At 42.4% G+C, this 15,993-nt stretch overlaps 1 long non-coding RNA gene across 1 annotated transcript in view; it reads right to left on the bottom strand.

Moving 5' to 3' along the window:
- Positions 1–431: 431 nt before the first annotated feature.
- Positions 432–15,993, bottom strand: part of LOC111271297 (uncharacterized) — a 44,783-nt gene continuing 29,221 nt past the window's right edge. Inside the window, exons 2-3 of the long non-coding RNA XR_002686793.2 lie at positions 1,729–1,952; positions 432–1,261 (exon numbers count right to left, since the gene is read on the bottom strand). This is a non-coding gene — a long non-coding RNA (uncharacterized LOC111271297). The remainder of the gene's footprint in view (positions 1,262–1,728; positions 1,953–15,993) is intronic.

The following is a 15,993-nucleotide window of genomic DNA, read 5'->3' as shown; positions in this document are numbered from 1 at the left end:
GAGTAGTGCTATCATCTTACGAGTCTATTATGCTTATTGACTAACATTTGTCTATGAATTTTAGCCGATAACACAAACAATTCTAATACGTCTAGTACGAATGGTATATCGCAACGCAAATGATAGCTAAGTTATCAACGGAAGCACTGCGATACAACTTACCCAATTTTGTAAGGTAGCGTGATCCTTGTCATAATTTTGCCAGATGTCCGCTTTGTTTGAAGAGCTGTACGCGGATCTCCATGACAACTGATCACTTTTTCGGGAAGAAAAGCCCCGAAACCTGCGGCGTGAACCACTAGAATTTGATAATAAACGCGAAGATCTGGCCAATATTAATTGAAACTTTTTACGGGAAATTCGGAAGCAATTTAGGTAATTAATACAAAAACAGAACACTTATAATGCAGGTACTTCGGTGTACTCGACTGTTGTTTAAATAAGGATGAACAATAATTTTTTCTAAACATGTGTTTGTTTCCTTGGCTATTTATTCTAGACGTATCTGGATGTAACCAAAAAGTCCTGCTTCTCCACAGGATTCACCACCGGATAATTGGGTCGTATCTCTATTGGTTTTAACAGCTATACCAATATAGGTATCATACGTCAACTACTAGTGCTTTCTATTCTCTATCATCTTAATCTACTGAGTCTTCCGCGAATATCTCTACCATTTACTAGATTTTTATAGCGTACAATACTAAATTCACAACAACTGTCTTAAGGTTGCGTTTTAAGCGAAGAACATTGAACTGAAGCTTACATATCATCTAAAAACAAAACCTTTAATTTATACATTACACGAGCTAATCATCTCATGAACAACGTATACGAGAGAAAACTAACATGAGTTTTGCAAATAGCCACTCCAATGTAAACTGGCCGCTTTATAAGAAAGTGTGACTGTCTCATTTCCAGCAGTCGTCGTCGTCGTCGACGGCAAAATTCCAGTCGTGCGTTCGGGTCCTGTATCTTTGTGTATGTGTGTCTGAATAGAAAGCCGAAGTATATCATCGTTCGGGGTCCATGCGTCTTCTCCTTCATCGCTTCGTAGCGTCACGCAGCGCCTGTGCCGAAGCGACGAGGCCCTGCAGAGACAAGCTGTCAACCTCAAGTAAGCAGCTAACATCGGCGTTCAGCATAGCGAATATACTTCGCGAGAAGGCTCCAAAAGCTCTAGCAGTTATTATAGCCACAAACCGACTATGGTATGCGACAGGCTCTTTGTTCCCCATGGTACGCGCACACGTCCGGCGGCCTGAGAAGAGAGAGACACGTAACGCTCTTACATGCTCGAACAGAAAGACAGTCAGTCGAGTAACTCTACTATTCGCTATAGCAATTTACCGCCGTCGTCGTCGTCGGCGCCGCTTTAACACAACAGCAAGCTGCCACTATTGTCACAGTGGAAGAGGCAACTTTCAAGTATATCATCCGAAACGCCAACTCACATTTAGCGTGGGGCCGGTGGTGCTCCATGCAGAGGGTGCTACTAGTTGGAACATTAGAAAAGGGATTTACAGGGGGTGAATATATTGCAGAAGCAGGGGGAAGGCAACGACAACGCCAACGGCGACGACAGTACAGACGATGACGATTACAATACCAAAGCGATACGCGTTAAAAAAAGTCTTAAGTGCACTTCCAGAATCCAAGTCCTGTACGTTGCGGTTAGTGAGAACTTGTCTATCCAGACATCTAAAGTTAAAACCAATCTTAACTTACCTATAACCTTGCTCCTTCACATTCCTAGTATTGCTTGTTTTTCATAGTGTTTGGTTGCAATAGGAGCGGCCACGTAGTGACGGGAGTTCAGTATGAATGTAAAGACCTCGTGGAAGCTGACTGCCGGCAAGTGGAGTGCATTGGGCGACTGTATAGTAGAAGCACGACGACCGTTGTTATTATCTAAGCTCGTGGCGATCGTCGCTAGGTGCCGTTGGATTGGCCTGACAAACAGAGTTCAAAATCTATAATTTTAATCATGAAAAAAAATGATATAGCCGAGTTAGAATTCTCTTTCTTAGAATATATAATATTTTTATAATTTTTAATATAAAGATGCATCAATGGTATGAGTGTTTCGCGAATGCCATGCTCTAACGTTGGGTGACAAAACAGTCTTTTGTTGAACTACAACACTACGGTGCTTATCCTCACGAGCATCATACGTCTGAAAGCCTCGAACAGCAATGTCTAGTGGTTTCATTCGGGAAAAAAAAAACAGTATATTGATGGAAGCGTATAAGAATAGCTTTGGAAAAAACCGGCGGCGACGCTGCTCTCCGGATTCTAATGCGTACACTACTTGCTATAGCCTCACTCTTAAAAACGTCAACGTTTTTGAGCTTTCGGTCAACTGTAAAGAAGCGACCTTGCTAAACGTTAGTTTGGGCAACCATTCTAGGAACAGCCGACAAAGAAAGGAATGGTCGACAGAAGCTGCTTTTCAATCCAATTCGATAAACCAGCTTAATAATCATCTATATTATTTTCGCAACAGTTACACACAGGTAGGACATCTTCCGTACACTCTTTTTAAAGCACAAAGTGATTAATTTTTTTCACTAGAACGAATATACAATGATGTTCCCCCTTCAGCTTCTACTGCCGGCTTGATTCTTTTTGTTCTACATGCTTCAGCGGAAAGCACTAGCTAAACGGCACTAGTGGCAACAGCAGGAAGCAAACGCCGTTTCTTGTATAAAGTCAGTGCGTGTTGTTTGCTTCCTTCCACAAGCTAAATTTCTTCCGGCGTACGCAGAAGAAGAGCCCTGCAATGGCTGCTCTTTGCCGGACAGCTGCTCTACCAGAATATGTTTGTTCTCGTTTGTCGTCCGGCTGATGTCTGCGACTAAAGTTGGCCTTTTAACGTCTCTCAGTGGTCGCACTTGCTGACTAAAGCGCTGCCTTGCTTTATGTTCCATCGATGAGCGAGAATTGCTTCTTCTGGCATCGCTGCCATTACTTCTGCTTCCTCTCCCTGCAGTCTCTTACTGTCGCTGCAACACTTCTGCCGGTTTTGCTGTTGTCGTCCATAGAGGTTGAAGTGGGAAGAAATGGAGCTATAGTCACTTCAGCTTTTGGTGCGCTCGGCGCCCCCGTGTACGTCACCACAACGTAAATAGAGACATGTGCTACGGGCCAGTGGACAACATGACAAAAAGCGATAGAGGGTAGAACGGCGACGGATGCGGCGCCGAAGCCCACAGCAGTTGCAATGGACGACAGACCTGCCGACCATTAACCATCTTTCTGCGACCGTCAAATGCAAAAGCACTAGAACTTACGGTAAAGTACTACTCTCGCCTGCAGCTAGCTTTCTACTTTTAGATAGACTTCTATCGGTGCTGGTGCTGCAGTTTTTTTTTTACTTCTTTTTTTCCTTCGAAAGCAAGGTCTGAACGCGCGTCGCGGGCCGGTAGCCTTACGAATAGCGAATCAGGTACCTGTATTTTTACTTGGGTCCTGTGCCAAACTCGACAAAACTTTGTGGCTAGAACAGGCTAATAGAAAGTGAGTCAGGATGACAAAAAGGAAGCGGTGATTCCCATACCTCGCCATGCTGAAATTTGCATCCACCGCCTGAGGTGCTCGGTGGGGTTTCGAAAGGTTTGATCAGTCCTCGCCCACAAAACGGCACTTAGTTTTTAATTTATCGGAATGCATAAGTGCGTTTAAGTTTGAAATAAGTAACGCTTTTGTGAAAAGTTGTGGCCAATAGCGCTAAATAAAAGAAACTGACTATTATGCAGATGAGGAGATATAACTCGAACAACAGTAACCTTGAGTCAATAAAAACGACGTTTAAAACAAATCAGTTCAGTAAGTTTCGTTCCCGTGATAGCTTAGTGGGTAGCGTATTTGCTTGCTAATATTAAGGACGCTTGCGGTATAAGTTCGAATCCGCCCATAGACACACATCGTTTCATGGTAAGAGCTTATCGTCTGTCTGATGCCATGCTTAACGGCGATACCGGACGTAAAACCTGAAGCATAGAGGATATTGGAACTAAATAGCTTTCCTCCTCCCAAAGTAATAGTTGCCTTCGCGGGAAGGGATGGCTCAGAAGGTTGATAGTCGTCGGCTGGGCTTCGTGTCTATCTGGTGTATAGACGCACTTTGTTTCACACTGGCAGTCCGCCGCCTGATAAAGTACCTAACGACGGTGTCGGACGTACCCCTGAAAATATTTAGATCTTGCTTACATGCTTACCGAATAATTGCAAGTAGGTAACTTCTAGAATTTTATTACATAATGTGAATTGCTGAGATAAGAAATAACATTCGATGCGTAAATGCCCTTTATTGTTTGCTGATCTGCTAACATTATGTTTTTTTACCGATTTTTCGACATTTTGCGTCTTTGAGTTTTTTTTTGATCTGGTATAATAAACACTTTTAACGAGTAAACAAGTACTTGGTTAGCGGATGCAGCTTATGCGCCCCCGTTATGAAGTCACATAATGACAGGAGACACTCGAACAAGTTTCACGACAATAATTCAGTATGGTGCTGTAGATAACATTTGAACATCATTATTTATCTTGACGATGAAGCTAAGTAGATCTATGAAACTCTTGCGGCCAAACGATGAGCTGTTCGTAGGCGGAGCGTATCGGCTTATTGGGAGATTACAGACAACGATGTCTGCAATGGAGATCGTGGAACAGCCGCGTAAATATAACATTATAAATTAGATTTTTTTACCTAATTATTTAATCATACCTTCGTCAAGGAAATCGTAGCGGAGCTATTTTAAGGCAGCTTCAAAGACTTCATAAGCAAGGACCATATATAACATAAACACTAATTGACTCAAGTTTTATCACTTACCATTTTGTCATGATAATTTCCACAAGCCCAAGTATCTCACAAATATTTGTCCTAGTAGGATAATATCTATAGGTGTCCAATAAAAAGCGCTCGTTCTTTGCGGCGAACGAGCCGTGCGTCTCTATCCGTGGAGAAGTTGACGTATGAAAATATCGATCGGCCAAGGGAGCCAAACAACGAAAGAATCAGAAATGAAAAGGGGAGGCAAGAAGCTGAAAAGCGTGAATCTAAAATGTGGAACGTCGAGTAAAACGAGGCAATCGTATCAGGTGACAAAAGTAGGGGAAGTCGACGAGAAGAAAAAGAGCAGGCAAACGACGATTCGGAATGAGTGTAGAGTAGAGTTCGCCCGTCTATGAAACGTCTGAAAGCGAAAATGTCGAATTGGTGTCAACGGCACTAGGACCAAAACTGACACAAGCCACCCTTCACGTTGTGCTCGCACGCTTGAACGAACCGAACGGTGCCATCTAGCGAGCAACCAACTCACAAAGGTCCTTAGTCCCATCACTTCTGTTCTTGGTGGCGTGCCAATCCTGCAACTTGGCAGGCCTAGCCGCTCCGTCTCCGGCTCGTCCGCTAGATATCCAGTTTAGGCCAAGGGGAGACCGAAAACCAGACACCTCTCTTTTGTTTTCAGTTACTGCGCTAGTACGTGAATAGCTTCTTTGCTTTTTCGCTCCTTAGCGAGTCAGAGTGGAAGGAGTCTCTGAAGTGCCAGCAGAATCATTTATCTCCTTTTTTTTTTCCAGAACACGGAAGGAGTCAACAAGTCAGTAGGAAAAGGACGAAGGAACTGTAACTCAAGCGAGCTGACGCAGGCGCAGCTACAGTCAACGTTCGAAAGGTGCTAGTCGCCTGCTGCTTCGCCACCACGAGCCACCAAAGTAGGTCGTGGCCTAAGCTAAGCCGCTATAGACGCGGCACGGAAACGAAGACCAAAAGACTAGAGCAAACAAAAAGGTCCTTTTGTTTTCTGTTGATTTACCAAAATGCTAATCTTGAGCGAAGGGGTCCGAAACCTATTTAAAGTATCAAGGCAATGAAGCAATAAAAAGAAGAAAAATAAAAACACGACAATAGAAAAATATTGAATAGTCAATTTAGTTTTACTTTAAAGAATATTTTGTAACCGTTCAGAGAAGTAGGCGTTGAAGAAGTAGTTTAAGCTAGTCCGTAACGTAAACACAACTATAAAGTAGTTTAGATATCGGCATATAGAAAACATACTCTGAACGTCTTTTATAACGGAAAACATAATCGAAGAGCACTACACAAACAGGAGTCAATTGATGAAAGTCAATATTACAGCGTATGATAAAATACGTTATTTTATTAAGGGTCGTGAATATTTCTTTATAATACTTAGGTGTTAATTGCTTATTTCAACACAATACAAAAGTAGTAGCGGAAATAAATACAAATCCGCATGGAGAATGCAACAATTTCCAAGCTAAATTTTGCGTTAATGATTTGTCATGTTTTTTCTTTCGTCTAGTCAATGGTATGGGTCGCTGTCGTTAGCTATTCGCTTCCTGTGTGGCGGTCGTCTGCTTAACCATGGTCGCTCAGGCTCGACGGTGTCCACGTTTGAAGCTTTCAAGGGCTGACCATTCTCTATGCTTCGCTCATCATCTATTAATAATATAACACGCCTTAACGCGGCGCCCGACTTCCAGTGCAGACAGCTGTTTTGCCACTTTGTAGAGAACTTATTTGCAAGCCATGCACGTCTTCCGGACGACACAGTCCCGAAGTGCCTGAAAAGTGGCGGAACACTAAGTGCCTTACTGCCACCGAATGCCGGCCTGATTCTCACAAGAGGCTTATTTTGTGCGTTCAAAAATGATAGACTTCGCTCAATGGGATCCAACAATGAGTCGAACAAACTTCCAGGTTACCTGGCTTCTTAATGTTCGCGTGAATAGTAAGGTGAAGATAGAATTATCGACTTGTAGCCGTAGCACGAAATAGGAAAAGATCCACAGTTATATACAGGGAAAACGAATAAATTACTCGATGTTATTATAAAGCAGAGCTGTGATAGATAAACGATCTATTTTTGTTCACCCCAATGTATTAATTTGACAGTTCTTGCTATATATATATATATATATATATATATAGCAGGGGTTTGTTACGATTTACCAACTTTCGAACAACTCGCAGTGAAATACATCGGACGATTTGCCTAAAAAGAAGAGATGTGAAGGACGAGCAGCGGTTTCATGGCACAGACTGTGCGCGATGTGACACATTAAAGATTCTCTTTGAAAAGAAAACTCGATAAGGGCAACACTAATTATGAAGATATTTTCGAATCTTAATATTGTAAAGAAAAGCTCGCGAAGCAAATGACACCGAAATTAAAAATCGTATACACCGTAACGTTATCTGTAAATGGCACGTGAATATCAGGTTTGAGTATATGTCAAGTACTGAACGTGTCGCAGAGCGTAAGATAAACGTTATTAATACATAATAGGCTTTTTTTAAAGCGAGTTAAACATCCAATCTTGTATATTTGGGCAAACATTTAGAAACATATGATTTTTCTTAGATTCAAATGCCCCAAGTCACTTCTTAAATTGTCCTTTAGCCGATATTATCTTTAGATGTCGCTAATAATACTTATCTCCTTCATCGTTCAGCTGGAACGCACCGAATTCTAAAGAAAATATTTCGTCAAATAGATTTAAAATAGCGGTTACAGATGAACTTCTAATGTATAGATGCTTCTTTGGATCAAGACTTTGTTTTTTGTTAATCGAACACAATAAATGGGGCCCATTTGCTGTAGGCTCGTAGGTGGGGTCGTATTCCATAACGGGGCACATAATTGTTAACTAACGTAAACTAAATTTTATATTTTTTAACTTTTTTCTCAAATATTTATGCACGGCTCTACTCCGTGAAGGCATCGTAAACATCTCTATAGTGATCAAGGGATACTATTTCAGCTCCATTGTAAATGTGCTCGTCGTGACCGTATAAAATTTGAGTTCGTCTAAAGAGGGAAAAGAGAGTCAACGGCACACTGGTAATACCCGCGCGAAACCTGTATGACTTACTTGTGTTTGTTGCTTACATTCCTGGTTTTTCAAGTGTCAAAACAGGTGTTGCAATTACCGCACGAGCTTTAAGTTAATATTATAGATTTCTAGTTGGTTCTTGAACCTTTAGGGAGCCTCTTGTCCCTTTTTACGCTTATTTAATGGTCCTCATTTCAATTAATATTACTGCCCTGAAGGCTATAATATCATGTGAAGCTTAGCAAGTTCTGCGTACTACGTAGTTTGATGTCCGTTCGAGGGATCGTGGGAGAAAAACTGACCCCAACGGGAATTGCACCTAACACCCCGAAAGCGGTGTTCGCCTCAATGGTGAAGTTGACGCGACGACTACAAAGACCGAACATACATACGAAACTTAATCGGCTGCAGTTTCGTGCTGTCCGTGTTGACGAACTTCACATTCGATGTCGCGACGAGTTCTTGTTGTCAAACCTGCTTCACTCCATACCTTCCATCGTTTAGACGTTTCGTCGCAAGTAACCAGGCTGGAAGGTGCGCAATGTACTCCTGTATAATGGACTTCACATACGCAATCTATGGCGGTCTTTTTTTTTTCTTATTAACGCTTCTCGCTAGTGCAACCGATTGTCCGTGGCATATAGACTTTTGGAGATCGGAAATAGTCGGCATAACTTAGTATGCATATGATGCAGTGCGATCTATCCATTTGACGCGGTAGCAATATCAGAATGTGTATAGAAGTAACTACGGAAAGATGTTTTGCTTGAACAATCAGATTGCCAGCAGCGCAGGCTTCAATAATATAATTCAAGCGCGTATTATTAAATACTGTATTACGTTATTCATAATAAAGAGTGCAATTTTCTAGCACACGCTGAACTGTTCACTTCTATTAGGAACTTCGTTTCGTATTAGGGGCCAACCGTCTGTCTGATGGAGTGCCCAACGGCGATACCGGACGTAAAACTCGAAACATCGTTGGGTTAGTGATAGTTCTTTTTCCAAGAAAGCTGTAAAACTATACAATGTAATCTGCATTGTTTTGATAAAAACCTATACTATAATATCTAAGTATACATCTTGTCACAATAAACCAACTACTTTTCGGACAACATATTTTTAACACCAATAGTGCCACACCAACATCCCATTGAGCGAAGCTGTCACTGAACCACCGCATCACATGTTGTGAGAATCTCTGTGAAGCACGTCATTATAAATCGCACAACAGTCGATCGCGTTTGACTAAAGATTCAGAGAAAACTTAACAAACCATATTCCAGAAGCCCCCTCATATCTCTAAGATATTTGGTTTTTTATTACGTTTTTACGGTATCGAAAGACGTAGTGTTGTATTCCAGTCTATCATGATTTACTTATCTTAGCGTCATGTTGTTTTGCGAACTGTAAGAGGACTGCACTACTTGAGTGGCGTGAGTATCGCCTGGACCCTCAGTGAGGATTTTCTTAGGGCCTCGTTCTCATTAGCAACTTCTCTCTAACTATATATGCCCACGTACATACAAGTAGAGCAAAGATGAAGAGCAACCAGCTAAAGGAATAGATGAGTGCTACGACACGATGCTTTTAGCTGATGAGCTACTAAGTTCGCCGAAATGCAAGTGAGCCGATTCGCTACCGTCGCCGATGGCGCCATCCGCTTCACTACTGGCCCTGCTTTGCAGTTTGTTGTCACTGAAGTGGCTGCTACGAACCAAAAGAGAAAAGTCTGGAGAAACACAGAGTAGCAGGATAAGGCTGTGTCGAGGAAAGGCCACGACGTTGCCCCTTGTCGTCTAATGGCTATAGCTGGGAATGAACGAGAACGAGTCCTAACCACAGAGAGGCGACAGTTAGGAACGGAGAGCGGAAGACAGAAAAAAGCAAAGCAGGCCAAAGCCTGGAAGCCGAAGGTCGGTTAAATTGTGCCAACACACACACGATGGCCAAGAGGACGGAGGCTGTAGCAATCGTACGGGTTGTAGTACATGAGAACGGGACATTGCCATGGAGTTGTATTCGGGGACGCCATCGCTATCGTGACCATTGTTGACGTTGTCGCCATCTTCCGTAGCTTATTTTCCATAGAAAGCCTGTCCGAGTAGAGATACATGGCACACAGTAGGATTGTGCTGCTGCTGTTACTGCGAAAAAGATTGCACGTCTCCCATTACCCTTCATTGCCTTCGGACGACCCATTCTCATGCTCTTACCGAAAAGATGGAGGGGGCGTGTAGGTGGAACTGCAACGGAGGATAAGATGCAAATGGCACTCTTTGGCATTTAGGAGCCCGTTCTGCTTCGCTAAGGGCCACCGTCGAATAATCACCACGCCAAACATCCCCCACTGCACCGGCGACTTGGCCGCCGCCACCGTTGTCGCCGCAAGCGCTCGACACCCCAGCGACATGTTATACGTTTGTTCAGCGCGACGAGTGGTGGAGTACAATGGGACGCATGATGAAAGAACGATAGTACAATATGGCAGTTACGCTACTGATAACGCGCATCAGGCGGAAGCAAAAGAGGCAAATGGATTACAAGGAGAACCCCTATCACCCCTCAAACTGCAACCCAAATACGCGTGCACACAAACGCATGGATATAAGGACTTTGGATCACACACTTCTGCTGCAAACAGGACAAGAATGTCGAACGGATATCTGTGCTTAGGTACCACAGCACATGGATCCTTATCGAAGTGGCGATACAGGGCTTCGGTTTGTTCCAGGTAGACACGGAAATATTCCATTACTGTCGAAAGAAATGCTTGGTTTCCGTTACCGTTTTCCGTGGAAAACATAAATATGTATACGATAAAGTGCAAGTGTTATATGTCTAATGTTGTCTTTAATTGCAACCCTTACGCTGGAAGCTAGGCCTTGTCTGAAAACACAAGAATAGATTTTGTTGCACAAGGTCGGATTGTGGTTCGAGAGCGAAATAAATCAAATTGGCGAGGAACTACACGTAAAGCAAATACTCGATTTTTACAGGAGAGTATGATCATTACTAGTACACCATTTCGTGACCAAACTGAATCGGGTAAATAGATTACTTCGCTGAATGCAAGAAGCTTTAAAGGAGCAATCAAATTTACACTGAGCCATTATGTAGAATTTTCGATCTAGCCACTTGCGAGTTATACTCAAAACAGGAGGCCATGGCCATCTCAACATTGTTTCTACAATACGTCCTTGGTCAGAGATCGTACTAGATTTGGGTTGGTGGTCAATATTTTGCGCTGTCGTCTCATCAACGCACTATTCACGTTTTATGACCCTTACTTAACGGAAACGCCTCGAACAACAATACAACACCGGATGTACAGATACGCTTCTGTCCACGTTGTTGTAAACATATATCATGCGCACCAGGCGACCTGTTAAGTATCAATGTGTTCGGAAGCTTGGCGTTACATTTGACTAATCTCGCCACTATAAGATCGCCTGTGGCGCTGTTCCTCTCAATGAAAGCAGATCTTTATAATCAACAAAGAAATGTCCACGATCCATACTGAAACAGAGATTAAGTCTCCGGACCCTGATTTTCAAGGTGCCTCGAACGTATCGGACAGCTATCATGCAGCTGCGGTCATGCCGTCCCCGTCGGCTGGCGCAATGCCAGCTGCTGTCTCAAAACCCTGTGGCAGTGCCTTTCGTCTGCCTTTGTTCAAAGAACACTACCGATTTATCTTGAATACATATTACCAGTCGTAACGAGAAACTTTCCTACCGGCAGTTGCAATTATTTTATGGAGAAAGGTCGTAACGGATCTGGGTACTTCATCAAAGCCGGAGACTTAAACTTTATTATTTATACTTGTAAATACAGAGACAAGTGCATTAATATGGCTAGTAATACGTTGACTTTTGAGCTGAAAGAATAATCAGCATATAACGGTAATTATAAAAACCAGGGTACCATGCTTCTAAATGTCTGGCGTTATCTTTATATCGCCCTAATGGACTGCGAAAGGTAGGGAAAGCGGGATATAAAGAAATTCTACCAATAAATAACGATGTCTATAGTAATGATTATTACGTTAGCATTGTTACTCCGCGGTGCAATACCAACACCAACTTGTTTGCATATGTTTTATATAGACTATAACAAGTAGCAACAATATATCATTTGTATCACCCTGCTCGGTGCGAGTCGAAGACAGATTTATCCATTTCAATCTTTCGCAAACGCATTTAACGAGCCTTCTGTGTTTTTGTACCTTTACACAATAGCGGCCGTTGTATGCAGGTATCAGTTTAGTTTTCCTATCCTGTATATGCAGCGCACAGATGTGCCATAAAAATGTCGTATTGGTACACATTATGCCCTCTAGCTCAAGATTAACTGTGTTGTCATCACTAATAGTTGTACCCAAAGATTCAGTTATCGCCGGGCTACCATAGGGCATGATAACTGAAGAGTCTTGCCCCGACATCTTCTTGTCTTCTGCTATAAATATTACTAGCCTTGATTCGTTACAGTCACGTATTAAATGTAATCCTAAAGCCCTTCTCGGCTTTCCTCTCCCTATGCTCTTTTTCTAGCCTTTCTCTAAATGGCGACGGTGTATGTCGATGGCAAATAGTAACAGGATGGACCCGATTTTTCAAGAAGCATGAGGGCCTATCGATGTCTTGTGTGCGCGGCTTTACTAGATGGCTGTGCGTTCAGTCTTTCGGCACCTTAGAGACCAACGAATTGATTACAGTATATTTGCCACCCTTTTTCTACTAAGTAACCTATTCCCTTTACTACTATTCGCATCACGACCCAAAACTGTTGGTCTGAGTGATCGAAACCGAAGGCTACAGCTGTAGGTACCGCTACGAGACCCGAGGCGGGCCCCAAGGGCCTCATATTAGGGGCAACGATGTACGACTAGAAACTGCGTGATAATATTTTATTCTTAGGGAGATGCATTCAGATGCCCGGGGCCTCAGGTGTGTTAAAACGGCCTCTTCCGCCTGCGCGATGATTCCGTTAGGAGAAGATAGCTTTCATAGTCATGCTCAACGTCGATTGTGATGGTGGCCAAAGACAACAGCGGACGTGGTTATATATGTAAACAGTACGTTGGTACGGATTTCTTCCAGTCAGAGGTAAAGCGAGAATATAAACATACGCACATACAAGCGTACATACGCTCACAGCTCAGAGACATATCCGTTTCATAAACAATAGGAATAGTAACGACGTGAAAGCTATAATATAATTGGATTTAATTGTTAATTCGTACTAGATCTGTTCGGCTGTCGGAAGAACAGAGTTTTTGCGCAGCGTATCCATGTCACGCTTATGATCTAGCCTACCAAATGGTTACGGCTACACTGGCCAAGATTAAACGTTAAGGATCAATCGTCCACTTTTGTCAGTCTCGGATCGCCCATACAATAGCCCGCTGCTTCCGCTTTCCAAAAGGTAGATCGATATTTTCGGTAACGTTTCATATAACATAATCGAACAAATATAAGAAGGCAAATATGGCAAAACCACAGTTTTTAATAGCTGTTTTCAGCCAATTCTAAATCTATTGAAAATAAGCGCCATGGAAAGTAGGAAGGAAATTGCGGTACCACAAATTAGAAACGACCATCATTCGGTAGTTCTTCGCTGAGACGAGTATTTTCATACGTATACCAATATCTACATGTTCATCTATTCCTGTTTCTTTAAAACATTCCGTTTTTCAATAATCCTTGTTAATGTGAGTTACAGAAAAACAAATATGTATATTTTACTTTCAATATCTACCCCCCCCCCCCCCCTAAAGCGTTGTTGAATAAGGTCGCCATCGGTCAACACCATAGCGTAACATATGTTTGCCTTCGGCCTTTGACTAGCGTTGTTAAGCAGAAATATTGATTTCACATATAGAGACATGTAGCATGTATAATTTGACTAGATTTAGAGACTAATGAGTAAAGATAGATTAGGAAAACAGAAGCACATATATACTGACTTATGGTCTTAAAATAGTCTACTGTTTCCGTAGAAAATAACCAATCCGAATCGCCATTATCCATTGCGTACATTCTAAATATTCGTATCTTACTTCCGTATATTGCCACCGACCCTGTCTAAGCCTCGCCTGAGTCTTTCCATATTTCCGAGGTGGCTTCTGTGTGGACTTTCGTGTCGTCTATCATCGACGACGTCGCCATGGTGAAGGTAGCATTAAGCTTGTACGTATCGGGATAGACGCGTTTTTTCCTCTAATTGTTTTAAGATAAAAAAATGTTAGAGTGCGCACACACAGCAACATTGTGGCGAGCGGGTTATGTAGCGGTGGGAAACGCCGTAATATTTTTGTTGCCTGGTGTCTCGAGGGGCCTCATGTTTCCCGAAGATAAAAGCGGCTCCTTTTTCTCGATTTGGTACACAAACTCTATTAAGTGTTTGTTGGCCGGTCGGTGTCTACATAACGGAAAAAACTGTTACAGAAATGGCCTCTTCGCCTCATACAGCCAGCTGTCTAGGTAATATTAAATAAATTAAAGGGTTGCTGATGGTACGGTTGCTCGAGCAGGACCTGAGACAAAAAAGGACCGTTTATCAAGTAGAATAATTCGCACTTTTGATGTTTCTGGCGCTATTCTTGTCAGATAGGTGGTTAAACAGTGTAGCATTGTGTAACAACTATACAAAAAAGCAGGTAATCCACTCCGTAATGTATAACGTGCATCCTATTTTTCGATAGCACACTAACGAATTCAAGGTGCTGTGCAATTTAAAACAGGTTTTGTTACGTACACCGGCTTACGAGGCCACTAAGCGTATGTAGAGCTTGCACGTGTCATCTCTATGTAGGTTTACCGGTCTGCACACACCCGCTCGTCATAAAAGCAGGTGCTCTACACGACGAAAAAGTATAAATTATCAGGCCTTTAGTCCCGTTACAGTCAGTTCTCTCTCGTTAGTACAGCTTATAAACATGTGAAAAAATTATAGTAAATTTAAACAAAAAGCTTAAGGTTATACATAAACATGAGTATTCGCCAACGCTAATTGCCCCCAGCGGATCGCATTCGCTATTGTTGCCTTATGTGGATTACACATCGTCTATAAAGGTCCACTTGTTTGCCTTTAAACATGTCTGTAAGAAAATTGGCGTGGTCCTCATCTGTTTGTGTGTGTTGCAATAGTAGCTATGGACATGCAGCCATCGCTAGTTTCAGTACTGGCAAATTGTTGCATGTATGGCATATGGTAAGTACGCGTTTCACAAATTTGTTTGGGCAAAAAAATCTATAAACAATCGAGGACGAGAGATGCGGCATACAGTTTTTATATCCGGGACAAGGCACGGCAATCTGATCTTGTCCTTTGTGGGTTTTCGTGGGAAACTGAAGTGAACCCAGCTATGCCGTGAGCTCTTCCCGGGTAACCTTATAGTAAGATGTTACTGTTCAAATCTGGGGTGATTCAATACACAAAAGCTAACAGTTAAATTAAGAAAAAAAAAAAAGGACGTATTTGTAGGCATCCGTAAGCCATGGTGTATGTAATAATGATGAGAAAATTATTAACCTGTTTCGAGGATGCTAATTTATAGCAGATTTGATTGCTCCCGAACTATTCCTTATAAGCGCGTTAAGTGGGCGTATTTAAATGAGTTACCGTTTCAGCTCATATATGTTAACACAATCGGAAGTATTGCGCTAAGCGAAAGCGTTAACTTATTGACCTGGCCGTTCATCCGATGCTTGATGCCAATACAGCATCAAGCTGTACCCTATTCAGATCTCTCGCCGTCACGTACTCTACCCTTCTTTAGGAGACATTTCATTCATCTCCGTAAAAGTGTTTGTTTTTGCATTCGTGATGAAGCTGCTTGCTTTGTGGAATCGAACAGACGGTCCCGGTTGAGAGGAAACCGCCAGGCGGCAGTGCATCGATGCACGTAAGCCAATAGTAACTGCAATATCTGTTTCCCAGACGATTGTCGCTAACGGTGACTTACCCTCACGTATTGAAGCTAGCCATAGTGTCAAAGCTACCACTGCCCGTAGGAATTCATGTGATACTGATATAGAGTACGGTACAGTTTTTTTTAAAGGAGCAATTTTTGCGTCTGGTCTCCCGGCTATATGCGCTATATAATGCATTCACGTA

This window comes from Varroa jacobsoni, unplaced genomic scaffold, assembly GCF_002532875.2.
Source record: "Varroa jacobsoni isolate VJ856 unplaced genomic scaffold, vjacob_1.0 contig00512, whole genome shotgun sequence".
Lineage (NCBI taxonomy): Eukaryota > Metazoa > Arthropoda > Arachnida > Mesostigmata > Varroidae > Varroa > Varroa jacobsoni.
This window is presented reverse-complemented; position numbering and strand designations above follow the sequence as displayed.